This window comes from Tenebrio molitor, chromosome X (assembly GCF_963966145.1).
Source record: "Tenebrio molitor chromosome X, icTenMoli1.1, whole genome shotgun sequence".
NCBI lineage: Eukaryota > Metazoa > Arthropoda > Insecta > Coleoptera > Tenebrionidae > Tenebrio > Tenebrio molitor.
In genome coordinates this window covers 3,895,833-3,908,628 of record NC_091055.1, presented here as the reverse complement: position 1 = coordinate 3,908,628, position 12,796 = coordinate 3,895,833, and positions in this window count along the sequence as shown.

Below are 12,796 nucleotides of genomic sequence, written 5' to 3'. Positions count from 1 at the left end.
GAATGACGGATTATTTGCTTTATATCTGACTTTCTCAACCCTTTTTCACGGTGTAAATTTCACCACGTTCATTAGGATAATTAATGATATACTATTGCACTTTTACACACGTTCGTTTACGTCATTGTTTGACAAATTTGGGTGGAACCCACGTGTACACTCTAGACCGCACTTTTTACACTCCGTTTTTACAATAAATTATTTAATTTTTAAACACGATGAATACATATTACAATTGGAGCTACAAGTTTACAATGATGTGCCGCGTCAAAAATAATAATTATCTAAGTACTTTATTCGCAGGAGGCCAGTCCTCATTTAGTCTGGTACTCCCAAGAGTGCTTGGGGAGTTAAGGCCTCTATAACACTCTCTTTAACAGCACGGAAACAAGTATACAGACCTGTACTCTCATGAATCTTAATTTTCTTTTACGTGTAACGCATATAAACCCAATTCAACCATAACATTGCTCAAATAAAATTGATGGATTTGCAATGCATTATTATCACAGTTTTTTCCTCTGTATTTTTTTTATTTCACTAAAAATTCGTATTTTTTAATAACATTTATTATTCTAATAAAATAATAATAACAACAAATGTTTATTTTATTCGAGTTCCCGTAATTAGAATGAAATAAAGTAAACACAACAGCTGAATAAACAACAAATAATTTCAAGAAAATCACAATTTGCTCACTTTGTACAGAAACTATCATTAAACACTGTAATTAAAAAAAAAAGAATAATAAGTGAAAAAAAAAATTGAAAAAAAAATTATGTTTTTTTTTTAAAGGAGATTATTATACAGGTGTATTAAAAGTGGCGCATAATACAAATTTATGTCACACGAATCTACGCTATACCAAACAAAAAATTCTAATTTGAATTTGGTCTTATTGTAAGACGAATAGTTTTGAAACTACATATTATTATTATCAAAAATGACATTACCCACAATCCATGTTACTTTCTGACTTTACTTAAGTTCGAAAAATCATTCTAGCTTAGTATAAATGTTGGAATACCTTCACAATTTATGAACAGCAAAGACTTCACATGTTTAAAAACGAAATTACAAATAAACCAATAATCAAAATGGTAAAATCAGTGCTGGAATATTTATTTTATTTGTTGAATTATGTGTTATTGATACTATTTATGTAAATGTATTTCTCCATTACCATCGAAGCAAATCTCCAAGTTGGACTGTTAATAACTCCATGAGCAGAGGGTTAACAGTAAATTTGTACTAGAGTTTTTTGCTTGTATTTGAACATAGAATCATGTCATGTAAATATTACGCGCCGTTTTTAATACACCCTGTATATTCTTATTATATACAGCCTGTCCCAGAACTGCCTCCCCATAGAAAACAGACATGTGCCGACAGCAAAAGAGACTCGAAGATGACTAAAATACAGTTTCCTGTAGCTCACATAAAGTTTTCAATTTCACCAATCCCAGAAGCTCGTCCTCAGATATTATTAAAAAATCGGACAGGTTGCTAGATAGCAAAAATAATTAATATCGCAACAATCAGCGAAAAGTTTACTTGGAATTTTGACTTCGAACCGCCGGCAACGCAAAATTGCGGTCTCTAACTTGATGGTGCTCAACTCTGATTGGTCAAGTTTAGGATGTTTTTTCTCGATTATCGCTTGAGATAGGACTTTTTTCTTTAACATTCAGATTATCATATTTACTCAAATACTCCTTTTTTCCTCTGGGGAGACAATTCTGGGACAGCCTGTATATGTATATTATTGCCTGTAGGCTATTTTGAAAAAAAAATCCGGTACATTAATTTTGATGGGGCATGTAGATTGTCAGAAATTAATTCTCGTTAGTTTAAAATTACTTATGCTAGCGTTCCAAAGTAAATTTATTTTCTGAAGTGTGGTAACCAAACTTTCAGACTGTATAGAGCTGAATTAGTTATCCCACAAATTTTAGATCGACTCCCCAGTTAGTTTTTAATGATTTATTTGACAGCAGCTGTGGTTTATTCTTTGCTAAAAATTTGAACGATAGTTGTAGGTTTTTTAACTCGTGAGATATGCTGAAAACTGCATTTACAGCATTTTAAAAGTGTATTTTTATTTAGAATTATCTTGTTCAACAGTTTTTCGTGACAATATACTTTTATTTGCAAAGAATAAATAATTGGAAACATTATGATTTTTTTTTTCATTTAAGAAAATTATTTCATTTTGTAAAATACATGCTTTTAATATATGTACACATATCGCTTTATGTATTTTTATTTCACTTGTTTTGACATTATTTTCTGAAAGCACTGTACGCACACATCGTATACATATTATACATATCTTCTTTCCAATTTTTAAAAATTATGTTCAATTTTTTTTTTGACAATTTATTCTCATACGAAAAACTGTGAAAATTACGAAAGGATCGATCAATAATCACGCAACTGGTAAATGTTAAAGGCGACCGTTATCCCTTTGTATTTGTTTTGATCGACATTACTTTGCGAACTGACTGTACACGGACACGTCGCGCGTAGTAATTTTTTTCTTTTATTTAAAATAATTTTTTCGAGCTGTTCTTTTCGAGCCATGACAATTTACTCTGTCGTGCGAAGTACGCGGAATTGAGGAAATTATGAAAATTCTTTAAATGTTCCTCGACCGAGGACCGGTTAATGTAAACGGAAATCACATAAGTGGAAACTCCCGACGAAAAATCTGTGGATCGTAGTGAATGGCAAAAATACGTTCGCATTGAAATTTAATTTATCCGTTTCTTACATGAGCGAGTGGAGTTGTTTCAAAGGAAATTGTTGAAATGATTAGTCGAAGCTTTGTCTTCGGCAGGTGTGTTTTGTTAATTACGAAGTTTTTGGGCGGAAGATTCTTTGTGTTAGAGTAAGCAAAGATGACCGCGTTTGTTGTCAGTGGTCGGGGATGAGGTTTGGATGAACAATAATTTCGAGGAGGAAGCAAGTTCAGCAATTAAAATGTTTGTGAATGTTTAGGAATATTTGTTTTTCGGGATTTCTTTAGGAATGTCAATGAAATACCTTACTTTTGAATGAAGCGAAATTCCAGGAAAATGAAAATTGTTAACTTTGTGCTGATTAAAGTAATTGTTTGACAAAGTATCAGTGGGTTTCTAGAAAGAGATGAATAAACTAATGTTCAGGTAAATAAAGAACAATAAATTACATCGAGATTTATGTAAGAAATTTAAACTTTTTTAATTAATTTCTCTAGAATGCAATACTTTTGGACTCAGCGTGGAGAAAAAATTGCTAAATCATATTATCCTTAATCTTCTGACAAGAAACATAACGCTGAGCATATTTTCATCTCAAAACTTTATAATGCTATTAAATGAATAAACATATTTTTTCCCTTTTAACATTAATTTCATCCACGGTTTCGACCGAATCAAATCACTCATTACCACATTATTTCCTTGTAAATTTATATTGGCTGCTCAAATTTATCTCTGTTTCCTTAACACATCCTTTCTGTATTTTATCTCAAATAACAATATTCGATTAAAGGAATTTACGTCGCGGGTGAATAAAGGATAATATCCGATGTAATTATTTTTAAAATATTCTGTAGCATGTCCCAATTTTTTCCACCTACTTACGAAAATATATTAAATTTCCAGATTATCTACAGTTTTCATAAACACCTTTTATACCTCAAGGAGGACCTTATCACGCCAACCCTACACCCTTCTGTTCACAAACTCGTATCTCCCACATTACCATAATTATGCCAACCGAAAACAGCAAATGTTTAATTTTACAAATTTGCCACACTATTGACCAGACAAAATAAACCACCCTCGTTCATTCTTTCGGCTTAAATATTCACACCAAGTGTCTCACCGTAACGAGTACGTACGCAATTAGCAAAATTGTTTCCATTTTTTCCTGAAACCATGTAACGACTGAAATTCTTGACGGTGATTAATTTCAAAATCTTCACAACACAAACATTTACATTTAATCAGGGCACTTCACGTTTTATTAAATTAAACTTACCTCTAATAATAATAAAACGTTCTATTACGAAATAAAATATTATTTCTATTAAATATCATAATTTATTACCTTAAAAAAAGAGGTCGCGGCATCCAGGCCGGATTTTTTTATCGTTACGGATATTTATATCAAGTAATGATAACTCATTTGAAATCACTACGTCTTACATATTATCGTTTATTTTACATTACGCCCAGTTTTTACATGACATCCACGTCGGAGTGTGTTCATACAAGGGATTATAGATATTACATCTATTAGGGCTTTTATGAAACATTCTGAAATGTGATATAAAAGATTTTTCTTGATGGCTGAAGTACTGAAATCAAGTATGAAGCTGCGAAGTGTTGAACCCGGTTTTTGTGCCGGCCACCCATCCAAATGCTGAGCGCACCCGGCGTTGCTTAACTTCACTGATCCAATGATGATAGTGTGTTAGACCATCTTCATTATTATTATTAATTTTATAATTATTATTATTAATTTCATGCTCAACAGGAAAATCCCAATTAAAGAGCACGTATAATTCGACCTATACAAATTAAATATCCGACAAATCCAACGATTTTAACACTTCAATGCTACAGGAGAACAGATCAACAAGATCACCGACAGAGTTGGAAATATTGAGCATGTTGTTCAAAGGAGAAAATTTAAGAAAATCCGTTCTCGGAGTTGATAAATAGAATAAGTTTTTACTACGAGTAGTAATAGAATGCTTACCAACACAAAAATTAATCTGACTGAGCAGAGAACAGCAGTCAATCAAGTTATGAACGATTTTGTACAAGAACAATAAATTCATTAATTTATTGCGTTCAGATAAGGTTTTAAACGAGAAACGTTCTAATAAAATGGTCTGTGAATATCCAATAGGAGGATAGCGTCCATCCTCTCTGAAACACAAGTATTTTAAGAATCTACGCTGCAAATGTTCAATACTAGCAATGTGAACAGCATGATGAGGAAACCAAACAATCGACGCATATTCAAGTTTACTTCTGACAAATGATTGAAATAAGTATATTAATGTGGAGATATTAGAGAAATCTCTGGTATTCCTAATAATATAGCCATAGGTCTTCCAGGATTTTTTTATAACAGAGTTGATGTGGCCTGTAAAAGACAGCTTATTATCAAACAGCACTCCCAAGTCAGAAACCAATTCAGGTCTCTCCAAAACAGCACCATCAATATTATAATCAAATTCAAACTTTTGTTTTTTATTACTAAGAGTCATTACAATACATTTGGTTATATTTAACTGAAGGCTATTTCGTATGCACCAAGTGGAGATTAAATCAATATTATCCTGCAACCTGACACAATCACCAAATTCTTTAATAGACGTAAAAATCTTCATGTCATCTGCGTACAGCAAACAGGATACTGAAAGATCCTCAATTATGTCATTAATAAAAATATTGAAGAGTAGCGGTCCCAACACAGATCCTTGAGGCACACCAGAGGAGCAATCAAAAACATTAGAGTGGTGTCCATGAACACTAACAAACTGTTTACGACCACTCAGGTAAGAATACAAAAAATTTACAAAGTTAGAAGAGCAACCCAATGTCTCCAGCTTTCTGACAAGGATTTCATGGTCCAGCCTATCAAAAGCTTTTGAAAAATCAGTATATATCACATCAGTTTGGAGGCCCAGATCCATTGAATTAGCTACATACTGTGTGAAAGTACATAAATTGGATATCGTTGACCTACCTCTCACAAAGCCATGTTGTGACTCTGAGATATAACTTTTAAAATGAAAAGACAAGGTATCTGATATTATGAATTCAAATACTTTAGAAAAATTGCTGCAGATCGAAACAGGCCGATAATTTTCAATGCAACTGCGATCACCCTTCTTAAAAACCGGCACAACCCTTGCAGTTTTCCAAATTGCAGGAAACGCATTAGTCTTCAAACACAAGTTGAAAATCACTACCAAAGGAGAAACGAAAACCTCAACACATTCACGGATTAGAAATGATGGGATCATATCAGGACCAGCTGTGAATTTCAACTTAAGTTTGGATATTGCATTCAAAACATCTTGTTCGTTAACAGCATTTAAGAAGAAATTACAAGATGTACTCCATTCTTCAACAGATGACTCTATGACTGAAGCTTTTTCGCAATAAGCAGACTCAAAATAATTAGCAAAAGCTCCCGTAATCTCATCAGCGCCAGAAACTTCCGCTCCAGAAAAAGTCATATTAAGAGGAATACCAGTACCGTTCTGTTTGAATTTGACGAACTGCCAGAACTTATTAGGATCTCTCTTTATGTCAGCCTCAGCTTTAGCAACGTATTGATCATACTGCCTTTTAATATCACCTTTAATATCTCGACGTAACATTCTATATTTCTCCAGATCACACAGTTTGCCAGATACCCTAAATTTCTTCAATATTCTGTGTTTCAACTTAATTTTCTTAATAAGCTCATACGAAAACCAAGGCGGATAATTATGCCTACGTTTTTTTTTCTTTGGAACAATTAAGTCAAACAGCTCAAATAACTTATTGTAGAAACCATGACATGCCAAATCGACATCCTCATAGCTCTCAAGAAAAGACCAATCTATAAGAAGAAGTTCGTTACGCACCATCTCCATATCAATTGCCCTAAAATTAAAATTATCACCATCATCAACACCATAAATGAACTTCCTTATCTTGATTCTAACGTCAATGGATACCAAAAGAGATGGATGATGAGGATCCTCAGGGACAAGACCCTCCTCACCCCTGGTCACACTACAATGTAAATTCGACAGAACCAAATCGAGTAGCCGATCATTATCATTAGTAATAGAGTTATGCTGCTGAATAGATAACTCACTTAAAATATGAAAAATCGGAACTGCATTACCCCGAAGTTGATCTAAATTCAAAAAGGTAATGTATTCAGTGACATTAAAATCACCCAAGAAAATTATTTTAGAACCATGCAGAAACCGCAAGGAAAGGAAAGCATAAGAAAATTCATGATATCTATGCAAAGTCAGACCAGGAGGAATATATACAAGACAAATGTAGATAGTGGAGTTGACATTATGAACCTTAACACAAATGAAATCAATTTCCGGTAGATTATCAAAGGCTAAATCTACATCCATCAGCTTCACTGACAATGTAGATCTAACAGCCAGAGCAACGCCACCACCTCTGGACTGATGAGTTCTACTAAAATTACGATCCTTTCTGAACACAATATAATCAGAGGAAAACAATTCGGTAGATAATACATCGTCTTTTAACCATGTTTCCGTCACAGCAACCACGTCAACATCAAGAACAGATACAGCATTATAAAATTGCACCAATTTGGTGTTAAGGCCACGTACATTTTGATAAAATATTGAAAAAGTGTCAATTATTTTATCACACTGATTGGAAGAAAGATTAGTTAGTCACTTATTAGAGCTATCACCAGCCACAGAGTGCTGTCCATCAGAAATTTTGCTCACAGGCAGCTCAGTTGTGATGCCAAACAGATTTTCTTTGAACTTCGCCGTGGCAAGTTTGAAAGCAAAACATTTCTCATGCTCAAATGTTGCATGATTACAGTCAATATCTAATTTTTGCGACATGCGAATGTTCTTACAGTTGCGGCATTTGGGATTAGTTTCATTATCAGCACCTACGCAAGCATTTTCTTCATGAGATTTACCACAAAAAGGGCACAATGGATTGTTCTTACAAAATTTAGCACTATGGTTAAAGCCGTGGCATCTGTAACACCTAGTCACGGAGACCGCGTCATAAACAGAACAACTACTCAAACCAACAAGCACATGGCCACATTCAAGCAAACATTTATATGTATCCAAATCAACAGAAATTTCAGCTTGAAAAATTTTACCGTTTTTCTTTATAGCCCAAAATCTATGCAAATTGACGACAGAGCCATCAGTGATTACACTCGAATTTTGTTTCCTGAAGTAATCAAGAAATTCGGAATTACCAATATCCTCAGATATGCCCACAATTCTAAGACGAGGCAGAACCGGAGCCAACTTCTTAATGTCATATTTAGCTGACAATTTCGTTTCAGCAACTTTTATAAGTTTATCTCCATCTTCTCTCCCAGAACAACCAATAATTAACCCACCATTTGAAGCCACCTTTACTCTAGTAATGTCAATGTTTTCATGCAATGGATTAATTGATTTCAAGATTTCAGACTTCGTCTGTGTTACAAATTGTTTAGCAGATTTGGGCTTGAAGATAACATTGTTATCAGAAGACTGTTGAACCTTAGCAGCATAAGACATCGATGGTTGTACCTCATGTGGTATTGCAGCAGATTTCTGTAATTTAAAAATTTCTTCTCGAAGGGGCTGTATAGCATTATTAACAATATTCCTAACATACTTCAAAAACACATTATCTTCTAAAGGAACAGTCGGATCAATCGGAGACAAAGGAGAGCACTGAAAAACGCTTTCACAGTTCAAGCACAATAACTTCAAGTGAGAAGATCTTCTATGAATGCGAAGCAGGAGTTGAGCCTCTTCAGGTGCAACATCCATACAGTTGATGTGTGAGTGAGACTTACAAAGATCACATCTAATGCCTGTACTTTCATCCACCTCCATCTTACACCCAGGACACGCAGATTTCAAAACATCCTTAGGATTATCCGCAACTAAAGGAGGTTTCTTACGAACCATGATACTGGATAGTCTGGCAACCTTAAAGCTAGCGAGGTGCTTAAACTAGCAACACCCTTCCAAACGGAACAGACTATTTGTACAAAATTATTATAACAAGTTATAATAGCGCCAGCAAGAATTAACACACAGCCAGTCGCTTATCGCGCACTAGCTGATAAATTGAAGTACAAAAACAATTGTTATTATTGAAAAAATTAAAGCGAAAACTTCAATTCAAACACAATAAATAGTAAAAGCCTACCTTCAATTCACTTATCAAGCACAATTCAACAATTAAATCGCGCTTAAATAACTTAAAAGAAGAATTAATCACAGAGAACAGAACGCAAACGACAGACCAGGCTGTGTTGCCAACTCTCTTCTTATATACCTATCTACAGCCTGTTTCCTAAAAAACGCCGCAAACCGTAACTCCGTTATTTATTGTCCGATTTTTATAAACAAAAAAAGCAATAAAATGGCTAAAAGAACACTACAATGTTGTGTTGATGTTTTTTTTATTTTTTCAACATTAATTGTTATGTGAAATAGGTGTCAACTTTCTTTTTTTAAATGGAAACATCCAGGGTGTCTCAAAATTCGCGAATTCCGAATTAAGAGCGTTGTAGGGGATCACTTCAGTAGTCCAAATATGGAAATAAAAAAAAATCGGGACTCCCACCACAAAGACACATTGGTCTGAAGGTGGACTCTTTGAAGTGCGTTTTCTTCAAATACCGGCTGAAAAGTTCAGTGTTTATTGTGATTTATGCTGTAGATGATTGTGGAAAATAATAAGGTAAAACTATTTTTTGAAGAATAGCTTCACTTTGGAGTAAAAAAATCTTAAATTTTTTTAATTTTTCTTAAAAATGAAACGGCAACATAGCTAGAATAGTATTTTGTCACTGTGGATATAAAGGCTGCTATGTATTGAACACAATTAAAGTGATTATATCTTCTTCAGGAAGAGCGAATTTTTTTTCTAAGTTTTTTTCGAGTTCCACTGGGTCCTTCACGTTCTGAATTCTCAATTCGCGAATTTCGAGACACCCTGTATAAACATTTTTTAAATTCTGGAAGAGTGACAAATGTTCATGCTTCGTTCGAAGAATGACGAAATGACATTTATTTATAACATTGTCATTATTTTCCACGGCGCGCTTGATTTTTTAAAAATTCATTTATAGAGCATCGTAACGTAAATTTTTGTTTATTTTTTTCTTGAATTTTTGTTGCACAAAAGTCAACGTGTTAGACATCATTAAAATCAGAAAAAAATTCTCTACCAGAATAAAAAAATATGTTTCTATTAAAAAAATAAAATTGACACTTATTTGACATAAGAATTAATGTTGAAAAAATAAAAAATTAAGCCGTTTTGTAGTGTTTTTTTAAACCATTTTATTCGTTTTTTTTTGCTTATGTATTAAAATCGGACAATAAATAACGCAGCTACGGCTTGCGAGCTACGGCTTGGAGCGTTTTTTAGCAAACAGCCTGTATATAAAAATAATTAGTAATGAAGCATTATCTTTTGACAGCATTCTACACGCCTACCTATGTATTGATATTTTTTAATAAATATTATTTCAGATTCGCATTGTAGGAATTTGTCCCATTACGATTTTCTAAACGTCAAACAGCCATGGTTCACTCTGTAACCATTTCTGAATATATCTTTTTTACAAAAATTAAAAATTGATGTTTTTTTAAGGCTCTTTTTTCAACCCAAATGTTTCCACATATTATCCCTGTAGTTTTCAAAAAAATTACAAAACAGTTATTTGTGTATCAAGGCCAAAAAGTGCATCTTTTTCGTCCGAGTCTGAGTTTCCTGGCCGAGGCGCAGCCGAGTGTACTCTTCTTTTACAGCAAACCTATTTGTTTTTAACAACCAGAGCCGCTTTACAAATTCGGATCGGATAGACCACATAATTTTGTCATCGGAGATGAAATACGTAATCTCGTATGCAAAATATATTTTTTGACTTGTTGATGTTACGTCTCTCAATTTGTAGTCGAATCGAAGTATTCATTTAACGGCGAGTTTCACCAAAGAACATCGTAATAAAGGTCAAGAAATGTTTACTGAACGAAAATAAAATTTATTGTAGGTACATTTTTTCTATTTTCTATCTGGAGAGCTGCATTTTCCATCCGAGGAGAGTTCCTCCTTGCCGATTATTATTCTACTTCAGATTTGAATTTAACCACCGTACACGAATTTCTACATTGAAATGATTTACCAGGACTGTTCCAGAGCTTCGGCAGAGGTTGCCCCACTTCCGCGTCCGCCCTTATTTTCGATTCTTAATTATAACAAGCTTGCAATGCTCGATCCTGATCCTGTGAAAAGTGGCCCGGGGCAAGAAATTCGTTTTTACGATTTTTTAATAACCGTAATAATCCGAAAGTGAACGCAATCAATTCGCCGTTAAAAGCTAAAAGCGTCGGATCATATTGCCGTTACACCTACCACACTCACCACCGGTGTTACATCTCGCCCTTTGGAATGTTGTTTTACACGCACCGTCAATATTTAAGTTGGTGTCAGTGGAGCAGTACGCAAGAATGAACTGGGCCGACCTAGGGTTTCGTAATCTTGATATATGAAATCGAACGTCACCCCTCAAACCAAGAACTGATTTAGAAAAGTCAAAGTTCGGAATGAGTGAGGCACATCTGTGACCACGCGTGTTCCTCACTCGGAAGACCAGAAACGGAACATTGTTTGACACGTCTACATCATTTGTTTACTTTTGTTTATGTTACGGCTGTTGATATGATACAATATACAGGATATTTTCATATCTTTGTAAATAGGATATGTTTTCTTGTTTTAAAAGTCTATTCCGATTTCAATATGGATCCCATATTGTCATCTAAAAAGAATAAAGCCGTATTATAGCAACAAAACCCAACGGCCGCGACTCAAATAAGAAAACAAACACGACAAAGGGCCCCTCCTTTCCAACCGTCTACCAACACAAGTGTACTTCTGTAACGTGACGAATTAATCTGCGTCACTACAAACAAATGTCATTAAATCTTTATACCTAGTGACCGTAAAAGATCGTCACGTTTTTTCATCTGTTGGGAATGCAAATGTTGGTCATACTGATGATGACAGTCCGTGTTTGACAACACACATGGGCGTACGCGTCAATTAATTGAATTAATTGAAAAAAGAAAAACTTTTAACAAACGTGCAAAACTAAGTGATTAGAGAAAATAGAGCTTAAAAATATTGGTCAGTGTTTCAATTATTGTTGTTCGTGGCGTGTGAGCAGTAGTTGAATCTTGTTGAAAATAGTCGTTTGTTAATTCATCCGAGTTGATTTAAAAGTGTTTCAAGAAGGAGTGTTTGGTATCTTTGTGCGTTAATTGTTTCATTAACCAAGATCGGGTTAATACCTAAGTCGGCTTCGAGACGTTGTAATTTAAACACCAACTTTAATCGGATGTAATAATAATATTGTGGGGATTATGTGAGGACCAAGTTCTATAATTTGCGAGTTAAAGGAAGTAGAAAGGTGAAACCACGCCTCATCAGAAACAAAGTCATGTCTTGCATGTCATTATTAAAGGAATTGGGATGGCAAAATTGGATTCGTGGAAAAAATCAGGATCTAGGAGTCGTTGAACAAAAGAATATTGTGTAAAATAAGCTCAAACAATTAAGAAAATTATGAAAAAGCTGTTAAAGTATAGACAAAAAAGAAATACACCTTGTTTTTTGTATAATAAAATGGAATTAATTTATCTCCTATTTTATTTAGACATTCAGACATTACGTTTTTGAATAATTGTACACATCCATTATACAGGGTGTGTCAGAATTCCAGTGACAAATTTTCAGGGCTAATTCTATGATCAAAAATAAGCATAAAACTCTTAATATCAATGGGGTCAAAAACGCTTGGTTTGGGAGATAATCGACTAAACAGTGTTACCAGCAACAAAAGCAATTGGGTGGAATTTATTGATGAAACCTACAAACATAAAAAGGAGCAATATACAATTTACAAAAATTGTCAAAATTTTGTCCTTCCCTGTTCAATGCACAGATAAATTATTAAAAAACAATAAGGGATTCAGATCGTA